Raw genomic sequence first — 18,319 nt, 5'->3', positions numbered from 1 at the left:
CTTGAAGCATATAGTCTCATCTGGGGAATGCTGCATATTATTAGAGCAGTGATGCTCTCAAGTATAACTATTTAAGAATACACAACTCAGTATCAACCTATGCAAGTGTTTCATGGCTTTATAAAGATCATGAGTCAAAACACATCCTGCTGGTATATTGTCAGTTTTATTATATTCGCTAATCCTGTTTCATAGCAGTTTTAGAATATATACTTTTTGACAATGCATGGGTATTTTATTACTAATGTCTGCTCTTAGGTATTTAAGACCAGCCTGAGGGCCAAGCTTTGAACGGATGATCATGTTTAGTTGCAGGCCTTGAAAAGCTTCATATGTTGATCCTGACAGGTTAGGGATACCAGTTATGGCATTCAAGAATCTGGATGATCACTAAATGATCACTATACATGAAGTAGTTTCCTATTGAGCCTCCGTGCTATCAGCCCCCTCTACCACAAAGATCCTGCAGGAGAAGGGCAGTGTGGACAACCGTGGGATCTGGCAGGGTGAGATCTGTGAACCATAAACCCAAAGCTTTCACTGTGTCTCTGCACAACAGATACAGTGCCCTTTCTGACCTTAATAAGGACATTAAGGAGACAGGTAAAGGTATCTGTGATAATAACTCAAATAAGCAGGGGATCGTGGTCCAAGATGAAAAACTTGTTTTCGACAGGGAGAAGTGTGAATCTGGTATTACACACCAGTCATGCAAGAACAGAAAGGCATCCAAAAAGAGAAGCCACCTTCTGGTTGGTGATTCAATTATAAGGGATGTAAATTTAGGAAAGGACACAGAGGTTTAAAAAGAGGTCAGGTGTCTTCCAGGTGCTACTGCCAGTAGGGACAAGAAGTGTATTTCTAAAATAATCAAGAATGCCAGCAAGAACTGTGATGTGGAGACTATTGTACATCTTGGCACTAATGATCTGTCCCAAAAAGATGTACTCTCTGTGCAGAATGATTTCCAGAGCTTGGGGCAGGAACTTAGCAGAATAGGCTGTAGGCTTACTTTTTCAGAGGTTTTACCAGTGTATAAGGAGCAAAATGTTAAAGGCCAGCGTATAGCAGAATTTAATATGTGGCTAAAGGAGTGGTGTAAAGGAGAAGGCTTTGGTTATATTAGTCATGATGTCTGTAGCTGGTCCAATGAAAAAATGTATAAAAGAGATGGTCTGCATCCATCCAAGAAAGGGACTGAGTTACTTGGCAATAAAATCACAGCTTTTTTGGAGGAACATTTAAACTAAATAATGGGGATAGTGAGTTAATTGATACAGAACATCACTGTCCCCGACAATCTAAGAAAATAGGGGAAGCCAGGCACCACACAAGTTATGCAGCAAGTAAACACAGGGTCAGTCATAAAGGACTCAAATGTCTATACACCAATGCACAGAGTATGAACAGTAAGCAGGGTGAACTAGAAATTCAGGTAAATGAGGGCAGATATGATATTGTTGCCATTACGGAAACATGGTGGGACGAAACCTACAAATGGAACACACAGCTAGAGGGATTTAAACTATTTAAAAGAAACAGACTAAACAAAAGAGGAGGAGGAGTTGCTCTATATATAAGAAATAACTTTATCTCTACAGAAATAGAGCACAACAATGACGAAAACTGTAAACTTGAAAGCATTTGGGTCAATATAAAAGGGGGAAAAATGACATTGCCATAGGTGTATACTATAGGCCGCCCAACCAAGCAGAGGAAATAGATGAACTTTTTGCTAGTCAGCTAACTAAGGTATGTAAGAAGCACATCACAATAGTAATGGGGGACTTTAATTACCCTGATATCAACTGGGAGACAAACTCAGCACCAAGTGGAAGATCAAACAGATTCCTGTCAAACCTAGCAGACAACTTTCTCTCCCAAAAAGTAGAGAAGGGAACTAGGGGATTAGCCATATTGGATTTAATTCTCACAAACAGAGATGAAATGATAGAAGGTGTCGAAGCCACAGGAACCTTGGGGGGAAGTGATCATGCAATATTGGAATTCAACATTCTGGAGGCACAAACAATAGAACACAGCCAAACTAGAGTTTTGGACTTTAAAAGAGCTAATTTCAATAAACTTAGAGAGACCATGGGAAGAATTCCATGGATGAGAATCCTAAAGGGGAAAACAACTCAAGAAGCTTGGGAAATTTTGAAAAGTGAGATAATAAAGGCCCAGTCTAGTACAATACCAACAAAGAAGAAAAATAACAGCTCTCAAAAGAAACCAGCATGGCTGCATAAAGAACTCTCTGATAAATTGAAAGATAAAAAGGACAAGTATAAGAATTGGAAAGAGGGGCACATTACTAAGTCAGAATATCAGCAAATAGCCTGTGCCTGCAAAGATGAAGTGAGGAAAGCTAAGGCTCAAAATGAACTAAGGCTTGTGACCAAAGTCAAAAATAACAACAACAAAAAGCTTCTTTCAACATGTAAAAAACAAGAAAAAAGTTAAGGAAATGATTGGTCCATTAGTGGGGGGAAGTGGCAAGAAGGTGACAAGCAACAGGGTGAAAGCAGAACTATTTAACTCATTTTTTTTGCATCTGTCTTTACACAAAGGGAAAAAAACAGTCCAACCTATCAAAAATAGTACCATAAAAATAGATTAGAAACGCAAGTTAAGATAGGCAAGAAAATGGTAAGTGAGCACCTGTCCAGCCTAGACGAGTTCAAATCACCAGGACCAGATGGATTACACCCCAAGGTTCTCAAGGAACTGGCAGACGTGATCTCAGAACCACTGAACTATATTTTTCAAAGATCCTGGAGCACTGGGGAACTACCAGAGGACTGGAAGAGAGCTGATGTAGTTCCCATCTTCAAAAAAGGGAAAAAAATAGATCCAGGAAACTACAGACCTATCAGCCTGACCTCAATACCTGGGAAGATTCTGGAAAAGATAATCAAACAACAAATCAGCGAACACCTTGATGCAAACAAAGTCATCACTAAAAGTCAACATGGGTTTGTCAAAAACAGATCATGCCAGACAAATCGTATTACATTCTTTGACCAAGTGACAAAACTAGTGGACCAGAGGAATGCTGTAGATATAATTTACTTGGACTTCAGTAAAGCATTTGATAAAGTAGATCACAACCTACTACTTGATAAGATAGAAAAATGTGGGTTAGATAGCATTACCACCAGATGGATTCATAGCTGGCTGACAGGCCGTACTCAGCGTGTGGTCCTCAATGGAACCGCATTTACATGGAAGGCAGTGTGTAGTGGGGTGCCCCAGGGCTCTGTTCTGGGCCCAGTGCTCTTCAATATCTTCATTAATGATTTGGATGAGGGGATAGATGGGGAACTCATCAAATTTGCAGACGACACCAAGCTGGCAGGAATAGCCAATACTCCAGAAGATAGGCTTAAGATACAGAAGGATCTGGACAGACTCGAACACTGGGCACTATCTAACAAAATGAAATTCAATGGTGAAAAAAGTAAGGTTCTACATTTAGAACCATCAAGTTTGCCTGAAATGGTATAAGGTTTCCTGCCTGAGCAGGGGGTTGGACTAGATGACCTCCAAGGTCCCTTCCAACTTTATTATTATTATTATTATTATTATTATTATTATTATTATTATTATTATTATTATTATTATTATTATTATTATTATTATTATTATTATTATTATAACTAGGTGATCTAACAATAGTGAACATCTATAAACCACCTCTAACAGCATGTGCTGAAAATTAAGCCACACCCAACAATCTATGCAGGCAACTTCAATAGCCCTCACATTAATTAGAAATACCATTCCACTGATGACAACAGCAACTAATAAAGTCCAATTGATTTTCAGTACTAAACACAAGGGCAAGTTTAAATTGGCGGCACAGAACTGCGAAACCAATCCAGACTTGTGCTTCATTACAGAAGGTCCAAACTTGCAGCCAGTCCCCATAAACAGGAAAGTAGAGATTATATTTCTGCATAGCCAACACCATCCTATCTTGCTAGAAGCTGGAATCCAAATTCCCCTAATTTGTTCTACCCCTAGACTCAGATGGAACTTTCAAAAAAAGTTTTGATAGGTAGATTTAATTTAATGAGATAATTTGTGTGAATTGCCTTTGAATAAAAACTCTATTAATTATCTGTGTGATACAGTGCAAAAATATTTCAAACAGCTCAGTGGAGTTGGTGTTATCTCCCCACACTTTCAGGCAGAGCTATTATGAAAACTCTATCTATTTTCTGCTAGAGACCTTTTCCTCCTGCAAACAGAAAATCAGTTGCATTTCTGACCATGCTCTGGAATGTAAAAACCCAAAATCCTGGCCACAAAAGCAGTTGTCTTTGTGCCTAATCATGATCACTTTTAGAAGAACACAGTGGTAGCCTGTTCTAGGATGGACAATTGTATCCTATAACAAGTGAGCAAGAATCCGTCTTTTATTGAAACTTAAATACGAATAAAGAAAATTCTTCTTTCTAGCATCCAAAACCAGAACAAATTTTATTGTTATAACTCACTCCTGGTAGAACTTCCCTGGGTCCAATTTAAAGTCCTCCACAGAGCTTTATCTCTGATAAGTAGTTTGAGATATCAGTGTCTACAAAACAACAACAACAACAACAACCCACCTCCATCAAAATGGCTAAAAATATTATTTAAAAACATTTTCTTTTGGCATCTCTTGCTATTCAAAATGAAGACTGTATTGCCTTTAGTGACTGCCCTGAAGTCAGAATGAATCTTGTAAACAGAATACACCTTTTGTCTATCTCAGCTCCTTAGGAGTCTTATGAAAAGAATTATACTACTTATTTACATCACTGTTTCCAACTTCCCCTACCTTTCAAATTCTCTAAATGAGCTATGCATAGGAGTTGTAAGATGTTTTGTGGTTTATTTATTTTTATTTAGGAACTGTCTATGTCCTTTACAGATATCTGACTTAAGCACATTTTATTTTGTAAGAAAGATGAATCAGCTTTATCCTTCATTCTGTCTCTATTCCTGACAAACAATTCTAATCTATTCATTAAGGAATTCTATTATTCTTTGCCAGCTTTTCCTTTTTTGCTACCTGAAATTTGCTACAGACATTCTTATAGCTTTCATTTTAGCTCCAACTTTCATTTAATTCAGACTTAAAAGCTAAACGCTATATGGGCATTTTAAGAAGCAAATTTTAAACCATAAATTTTATTTATGCATATTGCCTCAGGAAAAATCTTACTACTACACTTGATCATAAAAAGCTTGGGAGAAAATTGTTTACATGGTTAAAAATGAAATGAAGCTTCTCCAAGTAAACACTCTCTTAAAAAGTGAGAGTCATGTTGCAACATGCAGCAAACTAGAATTATAACATTAGGGTTACTTTGTTATCATCTAGGTAGTCATCTATATTTTCCAAGTTCAAGATATGGTAATCCTAATGAAAGGAAAGAGACATAATAAAATCAGAGCAAATCATTTCAAATATACCCGTAGAGCTAAATGATATCCTTATTATTAATTCCATGTTAGTTTAAGAATGTTGCCCAAGTAAGTACTGGATAATTGTTTCAACACCGCATATGCTGCCAGTAGGCTTGGTGTATAAGGCTAAACCATTCTGCCACAGGTACGGCCAGCAGAAATGACAAGTCCTAGAAAATTGGAGGGCAATCAGGTGGTAAAAGATAGGGTAGATCTTTTGTAGCCTTTTGTGAAAATAGAGAAATTGACCGAAAGATGAATATCCTACATACTGATTATACAGCACATCTGTATAACAAAAATCCAGAAGACCGTTAGATGGCAAGAAAGAGTTATTTATTTATTTATTTATTTATTTATTTATTTATTTATTTATTTATTTATTTTATTACATTTATATACCGCCCTTTCCCGAAGGACTCAGGGTGGTTTACAGGGTGATTAAAAAGCAAAGATACAAAAGTTAAAAACAAATTAAAAAAAATTATATTCGTCCCTGCATAAATAAAACCCCAGTTAAAATTAAGATTAATTCTCAGCCTGGGCCAGAGAGCTCGAAGAGCCAGGTCTTCAGGTCCTGGCGGAATGAACGGAGGTCAGGGGCAGTCCTCAGCTCCACTGGCAGCTGGTTCCAAAGGGCAGGCGCACCCACTGAGAAGGCCCTATCCCTGGGTGTCGTCCGCCAGCAATCTCTTACCGGTGGCACCCTGAGAAGACCCTCCCTGTGGGAGCGCACTGGACGAAGGGAACTTGATGCCGGCAGCAGGTGCTCCCTCAGATATCCTGGACCCAAGCCATTTAGGGCTTTATAGGTCATCACCAGCACCTTGAATCTCACCCAGAGATTATGCATTTTCTATATCACCTTGCTACTAACTAGTGGTCATTCAAATCTTTACAGCCCATCTCTGGCAGCTCTACCTAGAGAGGATGAAGTTGGAAACAACCTAGATTCAAATGCTATGCTCTATATTCTATTTTCCTTCTGTCAGGACCTGGGTAAGGGCACAGTGGGAAAAAACAGTAACAGCCCTATACGACCTAAAAAGCAGTTGTGCTAATACAACAAAAGGCCATTCAGTAAGAATTCTTTATTTCTCTTCTTAAGAACATTCTTTCCTTTTCCTTGCTGTTTTAATCTCACTCAGTATTTTTCACTGTGCCAAGTTAAAGTAGAATTTCACACTGGGCAATGTGGTGTTTCTTGAAGTACAGATTATAAAAAGAACACAAGAGTGTGCGCGGGCTCACACATACACTCAAAGAAACAATAATATATCCTCTTAAGATGGTAAACCTAAATAAGCTATGCTTTAGAAAATCAGCAGCACTGGAGGTCTTTTCTATGGCTGCAAGCAGTTTCTTCATTGCTAGAAAAATAAAATTCTAGTCCCAATAGGACCAGATTGTAGCCTTTAAAAAACTTCTAACATATTCAAAGTCTGTTAAATTCTCAGAGAACAATGGCTACTTTTCACAAAAGCAGTCCTAATGAAAAAAAAATCACGGCCAAAATCTTCTGTGTTAATAAATCTAAATGGTAAACATGGAGAACCTTCTGATCATACTGACACGATAAGAACAAGAACAACAGACTGTATGGCTAGTCATTTTTTGATTCAATCCTTTAGATAAAACAATTCTTCTACTCCTATTGTACTGCTTTGATTTTAGGGCTACTTGCATAAAAGAGTAATCATGAACATGCTGAATATGCCAAGGAATATTGTCAGGACCCACTTCAAAACCTCATCCCGAGAAAGCAGAACTCATGGAAGTGGATTCTTCCAAAAGGAAATTTTATTAGGAGAAGCTGATAGCAGGCATACCAGACAGGATCTGAAGATTTCCCGCGCAGATCAATAGGCTAAAGTGTCCCAAGCAAAACCCCTCCCTATAGTTCATCCAGTTGGTTCAAATCGGCCAATCCCCAGGTTTTATGTCCATCGTGGGAAATAGGAGATAACATCAGGCTGGCTCCAGTTGTAGCAGTGATGTTTAGGCGGCTCTTCGCACCTTGTCCTGGGAGCGCATAGATAAACCAGTTGCTGGAGTTTACATTCCTTTCTTCCTTCCCCCTCTACTAGCTGACATCAAGGGAGCAGAAAGTTCAGAGAGAAATAATGCAGGAAAGCAAAGTGTTATATTGTAGCGATAGAGGAAGTCAAGGCAATAACCCACAAGCACTCCCCCTTCCCCAATAGGAGTATGGCAGGAAGAGAAGAGAGTGAGAATTGGGTCAGGAGAAAAATAGGAACATGAAATAGGAAAGCAATATAGATACGGGTTCTGACAAATATATTTTAATTTGGTCACTGCATATGGTAAAAAATAGATGATCTTCTGATACATGATATATTACTGACTAACAAAGTAAAGTCTTTTGTGTAATTTTTTGAAATGATTTTGTTCTAAATGTTCTTTGGGTTCTATCCAGAGCTTCTCAAGAATAATTATAATTATTTTTTTTATCCTGGGCTTCGCATTAAAGCAAGATTATTAAAAGAAGTCACACTACTGCTCTTTAATTTATTCTTTAGAATCCTTCAACATTTGACAAGATTAAATGCATGCTGGGTTTGACACTATTGTAAAGGGTGGCATCTAGATACAATTCTTAAGGAAGTATTATTGAAGATCTCATTAACGTAAACATTTTTAATGTTCACTGAAAAAGCTCAGGGTACATAGAAAGAAAATAAGTTGGAAATCATGGCAGACACAGAAAAAACTAGACTGTGGGGTCCTTCATTCTCTATGATCTTGGTGGTTTTCTTGCAGATGTTTCATTACCAAATTAGGGAACATCCTCAGTGTTTTCATTGTCATCATCATCATCACCACCACCACCATCATCTAGATTATTTCTCTACTATCTGATTATGTACACACAAATAATTAATTCAATCTTTCAATCATTCATAGATGCGTATGCCAAAGACTATAAATAATTTAGCATACATCTAGCACACTATTAAACTATTTCACATCAGACTGCAACAAACAATTTCCCCACATTACTGTTTTGCAAACCCTTTATTTCTACATAATTTTCTACTTTGTCTTTGCACATCCTTGAGTATCACATTCATTTGGAAAAATAGCAACACTTTGATCAATTGATGAAATAAAGATTTGCTTTTTGGCCTCATCATCAGTAAAAATACCTGTGAGCAAATAAACCTTATGGTTTCTCATGATATTTTTCTCCCGTGGCTCAGATTTACCATGAAGTCAAATAAGCTAAATTAACAAGATATTCTACTTGCAGGGTTTATAAAATATTTCCCATACTCTTCCCTGGAATTTAGAACAGATATTTCATGTCTAGATGCTATAAATATATTTTAGATTTATTTGTACAAAACTCCCAAAATAATCCTTTCAATATTTTTTTATTTAGCACTGCGGACATAAATAAAAAAAACCAGTGGAATCATGTATTGGGCAGAAGACAGTGTGTTTGATTTTGGTATAATATAATATGAATCAAACTCATTGTGGCTTTGTCAGCAAATCAGAGTTAAATCTTGCATGGTCCCAGATTGTCCTGAGCCAGTCAGAAGACTTGGATCTAAATTAGAGGTATTAGTATAAATTCCAATTGCTCCACAGGCAGTGGGTCTAGTGAAAAAACAGACACTATCAAACCTGTTAAATGCCTATTATTAAACATTCCTCTTAAGTTACAGAATTTTTTTTATAACATGTGATTTAGGTGGTAGTAGTTTGTTCTTTTGGATTAAGTCTGTGAGTAATGAACACTTTTTCTCTTTCAAACTGTACAGCCTCAAGAGTCTCTTATTACAGCCATATTTAGCTCAGCTAAACATTCTGTTTCCATTCTAGTCACACAGAGACCTGTATGTTTCTGCTGAGCACTGCTGTATTATCTAAGAACATCTCAGCATTATGTTGCCATTATTATGCGTTCTTTGATTTACAAAGTAGGAAAATATTTCACAAGGTAGAATAATTTAAGAAGCATGAAAAACAGAAATGTCTTCCTATACTTTATCATTGCTACAGTAGTTTACCTTGGGTTTGGATATGATTCCAAATTTCTCCAATTTGTAACAATTTTGTATGATAGCATCATAGTTGTATAAATCAATACATTGCTAAGATTTATCTGTCATCCACCACAACATTATTATTTGTTAAAGCTCCTATGATAGAGAGAAGGAAATCTGAGGTGTGGCCGATCAAATGAAGCACTAAGAATTGCTGTTGGTCTCAGAGGGTGAGGTTGAAAAATACTTGAGACAAACTCTTGACTACTATGCCGTTTGGACTGTCCATAGTAACAACTTATGGATCTTTTGAGGACATTCTGCTTTTTGCTTTGATCCCATCTGTCCAGCTTATTTACTGTCATTTCCCAACTTTGAAAAGAAATGTATGGAAATAATTCACAAGGCACTTTATTTGGAAGCTAAGTTTTTCTTTTAACCTGGTCCTTAAAATGACTTTACCACTTGATGCAGTAACTTGAATTCATACAAAGGTTTTCTCAGCCTCTGATCCTCATCCAGAAGAACGTTTGCCTGGACAACTGGCAAAGGAAAGTGGCCTATCTATCTATGCTCAGGCTTCAAGCATCTGCTTTGTAGGTCTGAGAAATGGAACCACAATAATCTGCATAGACTTGCTAAATGTACATTTAATCCTCTGATTTTAATATCACCAAAACGTAATGGTCAGATTAGGCTTAAAGGTGCTTAATGGTCCAAGTATGCTTTTCTAAAATCTAGAGAGTAGTTAATTTTTTTAAAAAATGTTTTTATTATATATTACAGCATATAGATCTCACAATCAGTCCTAATATGATTTGTAGGTTTTGCTTTGATGTAATTGTATGAATAAAAACTGTGATTTATAAAACAGAGTTTATACATTGGATGAATTCACAGCAGGTAAGATTCTTTCATGATTTTTGAAAACTATGATATATCCTAATTAAAAGGTTTGGTGTTATTTTGGGTGCCTTCAAGTCAAGTTTTTTTTTTACCCTGTTGGCTCCCTGGACAAGTTCCTACAATTCTCTTGTCAAGGTTTTTCGGAAGTTGTGCACCAGTGCCTGCTTCCTAGGGCTGAGAGAGAGTGATTGGCCCAAGATCACCCACCTTGCTTCAGGACTAAGACAGGACTAGAACTCAGAGTCTCTAATTTCTAGCCTGGTACCGTAATCACTACATTCAACTGGCTCTATTAAAGTTTACAAATAGTTTTCCCCCTCTATTAGATAAATAGATAAAATGATGTAAAATTGTGCCATCTGTCTTTAGCAGTCATGATCAAAAGAGTTTCCAAGAACCACTCAGTTGGATCATGGGGGCTGCATGACTCTTTATTGCAATCTGCCAAGCCCTGGTTTATGTTGATGCATATTCCATGAACTTAGCCAACAATGTTTATTCAACAAACCATGGGATTAAACTAAAAATTGTTTATTATAATATGTCAACCAAACTAATCTTTTTAAATAAATATTTTTCAGTAGGGAGTCATTTCAAGGCATTTTTAGTTTTGTAGTAATGTGTTTGTTATGAATCAATGCTGCTAAACTAATTCAAGGACGAATGAGTTAAATATTAGCACAAGCAAGGACAAAATAGTCAGCTGGCAAGATGAGCTGTAATAAAATTGTGGAGGTTTACATACACATTCATTTCTCTGTTTAATGGAATGATGAAAAATTGTGCCATCTGTTTTTAGCAATCATGGTCAAATGATTCTAAGAAAGATCATTTGTAGGTTTGGCAGTAATTGTCGTCAGTAGGCTGATGATATTATTATATTTCTCATTTTCTGATATTTTGGATCCCTGAGAGCATTTATTTAGTGTGAGATAAAGTGGACAATATTAAGTTATTTCTTACTTCAGAATCAGAAAGAAACCTTAAGAATAGAGAAATTCAGTGTTGCAGACCTCTTGAATCCAGCTTTGGTGCTGGACCATTATATACTATCAGTGGCATGAAGGCCTTTACCAGTTTTGATATTAAATCTTCAAACTCTGTCCCTAGCAGAGAAAAGAAACGTGGCTTTGAATAACTCAAAACTGATAATCTCAAGTTAGACTACTGTAATGTGCACTTTATAAGATAGCCCTTGAAATTGGCTTCAGTTGATAAAATGGCAGCACAAGTGGTATCCCCGGAACATAATCCTTATGTTGAAACAATTTCACAAATTGCTAGCTATTTTCTGAGCATAAATTAGGTTGCTCACATGACTCCTTACAGGATTGTAAAACTAAGATCCAGAAATCCCCACACTTGGAACCTAATGCTTTTTGGAAGCCCAACCAGGAATCTAAGGTTAGTTTGTTTTCTCCAAGGCTCAGCTCATGTTATGGAACAGGTTATGCTTGAATCAATGGAAAACCTTCCTTTTCCAAATGTAGAAGATTCAAAATATATTTCCTTACCAGAACTTTCAAGTATTATTTGTTTTAACATTTTAGTTGTAATAGAAGAATGGGTGTTTAAAGTTTCTAATCTTGCAGAAATGTCCAAGATTTCTGCTTATTTAAAGGATCACTCACAGGAGAGATATATTTCAGTTTGGAGGAGATGGATAAATTATATTGAAAACAAATATGGGACCAAAAAGTTCCATTTAGCTTATGAGTAGAATTTAGTGGGATATTGTTATTGTTAGTAGTTATGCTAAGAGAGAGTTAAAGCGCAGTACGAATTTGGTTGATTGTATATTGTGTAAATTTTTATTTAGAATATGATTGTTGTAACTATAATCCTGTATTTAGCTCTGGGAAGTGGGGGGGGAAGTGGGGGGGTTGGGGTGGGAGGGATTTGGGGATATATTGTAAAATATTGTAAAACTCTTTAATAAAAAAAACATTTTAGTTGTAATAATATCTTTTAAATAACATTTTTCACTTTGCATTGATTGCATTCTACCACTGTATTGATATTTCTCCAAGTTATTTTGTAGAAGAGACAGGGCAGGATGCAAATACTCTGAAATGCCTAAATTGCATAACAAATTACATACAAAATGAAGAAATAGATAACTCAAATCTGGTCACCGTTATTAGATATTTCAAGAATGTGTTTTTTATTACTATTTTTATAGCATGTTGTTCTCAGTATAAATGTTGAAGTCTGTATAACAGGGTGAGAGACAGGTATCTTGGTCTATATACCAAACGAATGACCCATTGGGATCCCCATATCAAAATAACTTATCTTATGTCCAGTCAGAACTTGAAAATAACATTTAACGTAGCACAGTATTTAAACAAAATGATCTGGTTATGATCTGCATATGCGGGACTGATTGGGGTAGATTGCAAGGGCGACTCCGAAATATAATGTTATCATATTTTATCCATATCTTAAATTATTGTACATTATTACAATTTCATTTTAGATTGTATTTTATTACTATTTCATCTTAAATTGTATTTTATTTTAATTTCATCTTAAATTGTATTTTATCAAATTCCATTTTAAATTGTATTTTATCAAATTCCATTTTGGATTGCTTTTATCAAGTTTTGGTGACGGTTTGTTGCTGGAACTTTGTACTTTGATATGGCCCAAGGGCTATTCAATAAAGTTGTTGTTATAAATGTTGACATTAGTAATCTAAAAAGTTTGAATTCCTCATCAGCTAACACAGAGAAAAAACACAAACACTTCTTGCCCTGGCTAATATTTTTATCCCCATAGTTTTAAAATGCTTCTGATTTTTTATTGCTTTGAAAAAAAGAGAAGGAAGTTATTTCCAACAATTGAAATTCGATTCCTATCTCTTATTATTTCTTCAAGATTAAGCAAGATACTGTTCTGACAAAACACAAGAACTTCATTTTGAATTTGGATTTATGATTAATAGTGTTGTTGTTGTTAGCTGCGAAGTCGTGTCCGACCCATCGCGACCCTATGGACAACATACTGTAGATCACAAATTAACTATAATTGGAACTGGAAAACATATATTTATCCAATTGTATCAAAAACATATGAATCATGCTCACTAGCAGCTGGGGAAAGATACAGCTATCCAGTTAAAATGTACAACTAAAAATGGTATAGGGTTTATTCACATCATTTAAGAGTGTAATTCTTATTTATTTTCAGTTTCAGCTGCCCCAACTCAGTGTGGAAACAGTTTTATTGTGTGAAGTTGCTACAGCTGCCTGCTTTGATATTTTGGATTTGCTCTGTTCAGAATCCAAATTCTATGGCACTAACTACATGTCCTGGGAGCCAGATATCAATGCATTTTATTAGGGAAGGCTGTTCATTTGTCCTTGCTCTTCATATTAATTTATTCATTTCATTTACAGTATATCCTCAATTCTCTCTTGTCAGCTCTTCAAGGTAGTCTGAACAAGAAACACACACCATGAATACTAACACTAAATTAACTGTAATGTTACAGTAACAATTGTGCAAATCTGAAAGCATTTTCCCCTCCTTTACCTCCACTTTTCAGAAAACTAGGGAGAGTCCCTTCTGAGATGAATAGCTTCCCTTTTCTTTCTGTGGGCTGAGATACCATTTACACAACATTTGTTTCCACATACTGTTACATGTTCAGAAGCTCGTGGCAGCTTGCACAATTTTCTCAATTCATCCCATCCCCATTTTATACCTATTTTTTATATTTTTAAGTTAGGATGAGAGACAGCAACTAACCATACAGTCAACTTCCTGATTCTATGAGAATTTAAATTTGATAGAGAATTTGAACTCTAACTACAACTGGACCTCACTGGCTATGATGTGCTCCATAAATTATACAAAACATTTGTAAAGCAATGCAGTCAAAAAGAAGCTTTTGAAAAGCCACTGCTTTTTGTGTTGCTACCTCAATAAATAAAACGATTATCTGCATCCTTTACAGCAACTCCTGCAGTTTTCATGAGATTAAAATAAATACCCGTTTTGAATACACAGGTAACAGACACCTTGGAAATACAGCACATATGCCATAAGACAGATGATTATTTCTATTCTTGCATCTCAATATCTTGCAGAGTATATTTCATCTGACTCAACAAAAATTTTCCTGCTTTAAACTACAAGGGTCATTTTCATCTCAGAGATTTTTAACTCTTTGAATGAGGAGAAATTTTTATCCTTTTTTCCAAGTGAGCCTCAAAGCATTACTTTCCCCCTTCCCGATTCCATTCCCAAATATGGCTTGTATAGTGGTCCTATGATGGTATCCCCCAAGTAAGTTACATAAAGTTGGTTAAATGTCCATTACCCGATATGAACCTGTTGTACCTTATTATAGTAAAAGTATACAAAGCATTTATCAGGATGAGATTTTTACTAAAGTTTCAAAAAACTCATTGTTCTGCATTGTGCAGATTTGTACTGAAGTCAGTTTCATTGTTCTGAAAAGAGAGCTAGCTGAAAAAAGTAGGCAACGATTTGCAGGAGTTTTATTTGTGGCTTCTATAGCTTGTTCTTCAGCTTTAAAAATGAATAACATCTTATGAGAAATAAAAATGAGTGTTTTTCCTCACACTTACAATCTAAAATAACATAAAAGAAAAAAAAATGTGATGAATCGGGAAAAAAGAAACTCAATGTCCTTATAATTGCACCTCATAATTATTTGAAATTACTAGTCATAAAAACATAACATTGTCTGACACTGTTAGTCACTCAACAAGAATAACCAGCTAGAATGCCACGGTTCAAATACAGGAAGAACAAAAAATGGCTGGTTTCAGCTGAGCTCAGTGGGGTATTGTAGAGTGTTTGTATGTGCATGTGTTGGTGGAGGCTGTGTGTTTGTGTGTGTTAAAAAAAATGAAGCCACAATCAATTCCTCAACTTTTTTAAAAAATGTGTTAATATTGGCCACCATCTCTACTTTTTTATCTCCCTGTGGATAATCTTGGTTCTTCCCTAACTTCCCTTTAAAAAGGTAATGTAAGGATTAAATATTTTTATCTAGAAATTAAAGCCAGATTGGTATAGTGGTTAGGTCATCAGGCTAGAAACTGAGAGACTGTAAGCTCTAGTCTTGCTTTCGGTAAACTGGACTACCCTGGGTCAGCCACTTTCACTCAGTCGTAGGAAGGAAGCAATACCAAATCACTTCTGAAAAACCTTGCCAAGAAAATTACAGAAACTTGTCCAGGCAGTCTCTGAGAATTAGACATGACTGAATGCAAGGAAAAAAATATTCTAGAAATTAGCATAAAACACACTTTCCTCATAATTGATAAAAAGCCTTTATACTATTTTCTTTGTAAGGGACGCGGTGGCTCAGTGAGTTAGGACGCTGAGCTTGTCGATCAGAAGGTCGGCAGTTTGGCGGGTCGAATCCCGAGTGCCGTGTAACAGAGTGAGTGCCTGTTACTCGTCCCAGCTTCTGCCAACCTAGCAGTTCGAAAGCACGTAAAAATGCAAGTAGAAAAATAGGGACCACTACGGTGGGAAGGTAACAGTGCTCCGTGCGCCTTTGGCGTCTAGTCATGACCACAGAGACGTCCTCGGACAAGCGCTGGCTCTTCGGCTTTGAAACGGAGATGAGCACCGGCCCCTAGAGTTGGAAACGACTAGCACAAATGTGCGGGGGAACCTTTACCTTTACCTTTACTATTTTCTTTAAAATAAGGAGAACTGTTGGATATGAATGGAATAGACAAGCGGTTTGAAGCATATGATCCCAATAAATTAATCAGAGATTTACAATCAACTTTTGAGTAGACTGTTGCAGGAGTAAAGTGCCAAATGCACCCTGAAATTCTGAATGTGAATTATAGTTTTCTTTTTCCCCATTAAAATAAATGAGAATAAAAATTACATAAAATTATAAATTAAATAAAATTAAATTAAAATTACATTGCAGGGGTGTGATGGCTCAGCAGTTAAAGATGCTGAGCTTGTCAGCTGGAAAGCTGATAACCTGGGTGCGAGACCTGAGTGCACGCGATGGGGTGAGCTCCCATTACTTGCCCCAGTTCCTGCCTATCTAGCAGTTCAAAAGCATGCACATGCGAGTAGATGAATGGGTACCACTTTGCTGGGAAAATAATAGTGTTCTGTGCACTTTGGCATATAGTCATGTTGGCCACATGACCACGGAAATGTCTTTTGACAATGCTGACTCTCTTGGCTAAGAAATGGAAATGAGCACCACCCCCTACAGTCAGTCACAACTGGACAGGGGAAACCTTTACCTATACCTATAAAAATTACATGTTTATGAGAAACATTATCTCACTTTCCTTAACAAAGGTTGTATGCAAAATTATCCTGCTTTCATCATGTAATTGCATGATGTAATTGCATTCAGTTGTAAGAATGCTGGAAGGTTTGGAAGAAATAACAGAAACGTTTTGGCATTTTTAAACTGTTTATAAACAGTGGTCATTTGGACTTAGGTAAAATTCACAATATTGCTGCAGTTGTTTGTGAATACTACTAAGTAAACATTGGTGTACTGCTAATTTCAGAAAAAAATGACTTTATATAGCTTGTAGATAACCAAGCATTTAGATTCCTCTCTCAGCAATAACACTTAAATCATAAATTTAAAACTCCTGCATAATCCTACTAATAAAATATTTTCTGTAAGTGTATATGGAATGTTGATCTAAAGCTAAAAATGTACTTCTCTCTGCCCATTTGGCACCAGCAATCATTAAGAAGGATGGACAGGCCAAACAGAGAAGTTCAGAACTTTAGATTAGCTAAACTGCCCGTTTAGCTAATCAGTTCGGGTATGCTAATACAAATAAATTCTTTCTTTCCTTCCTCTCAATCCTCTCTTTTGTGAAACCTTATGAAGAATCTGGGGGACACCTTTCATAACTTACTCTATGAATGTAATCAACATTAACCACTATAAGGATACTTTTCTGCAACGGGAAACATGGCTACAAACAATGTTTGGATACAGTTTAATCATTACAGTAATTGCTCCATATGTCGTCTCTTTGCATGATATAAAAAACCACAAACAAACAGGCAGGCCTACATGAACACCATATTTGTACCATGGGAGTATAGAAAATATACAAATACCATTCCTGATTATCCAGCTTCTCAATCCATTCACTGCAAACTAAAGTTTATTCAGGCCAAAGGGAGGTGGTTTGGCTCATAGATGGAAATGCCATGGGTAAATAATAAATGGTTGAGGAGTTAAGGAACTATATAGGACAGGGGTGTCAAACTCAATTTCATTGAGGGCCGCATCAGCTTTGCAGTTGCCCTCAGGGGGCTGGGTGGGTATGGCCTGGGTGGGCGTGGCCTACTGGGTGGGCATGGCTAGAGTGCGTATGGCCTACTGGGTGGGCATGGCCAGCGCTACATTGTTCGTATCAAGGGTGCCTATGGGGGCCTGGGCAGGAGTGGGACAGATCTGAGGGTCTCTGGCAGAAGGAGGGTCTCTGGGCCAGGGCCAAGGCAGTGGGGGCCGTTCCTTCACTGTTTCCAGGATGGCTTCGCGGGCCACATAAAACCACTTCGCGGGCTGGATCTGGCCCCCGGGCCTTGTGTTTGACATGTCTGATATAGGACATCTAATGTCACAGTCTCTCAATAAGATAGTTTACGCACTCCATCTGTACCTCTCTGCAGCCCAGGGAAGGGAAGGTCTAGAAACAAGGCCATGGAAAAACAATTTGTAATATTTCATATTAAAAGCTTTCTTGTCCTTTCTCCAACACAGTGTAATACATAAAGAGAATACACAGCAATAAAAAGCCTCATTAGATGTGGAAATGAGGTGATTCACAAGACCTTTTAAAAAAGAACAGACTTGTGCAGAACCTCATTTCCTTTACAAACAAAATGTCAGAAACATCTTGAAGAAGTTTCAATACCAAAAGAAAAAAAATGACAGCATATCCTAA

At 36.8% G+C, this 18,319-nt stretch overlaps 1 protein-coding gene across 1 annotated transcript in view; it reads right to left on the bottom strand.

Annotated features, from left to right (window-relative positions):
• The window catches only part of SORBS2 (sorbin and SH3 domain containing 2), a 178,514-nt gene that overhangs the window by 140,995 nt on the left and 19,200 nt on the right, over positions 1–18,319 (bottom strand). Inside the window, exon 2 of the mRNA XM_081332252.1 lies at positions 5,360–5,413. The gene's annotated coding sequence lies outside the window, so the exon portion shown is untranslated. The remainder of the gene's footprint in view (positions 1–5,359; positions 5,414–18,319) is intronic.

This window comes from Vipera berus (genome assembly GCF_964194415.1).
Source record: "Vipera berus genome assembly, chromosome: 7".
Lineage (NCBI taxonomy): Eukaryota > Metazoa > Chordata > Lepidosauria > Squamata > Viperidae > Vipera > Vipera berus.
The sequence above is the reverse complement of the archived record's forward strand: the minus strand, read 5'-3'. Positions and strand labels throughout refer to the sequence as shown.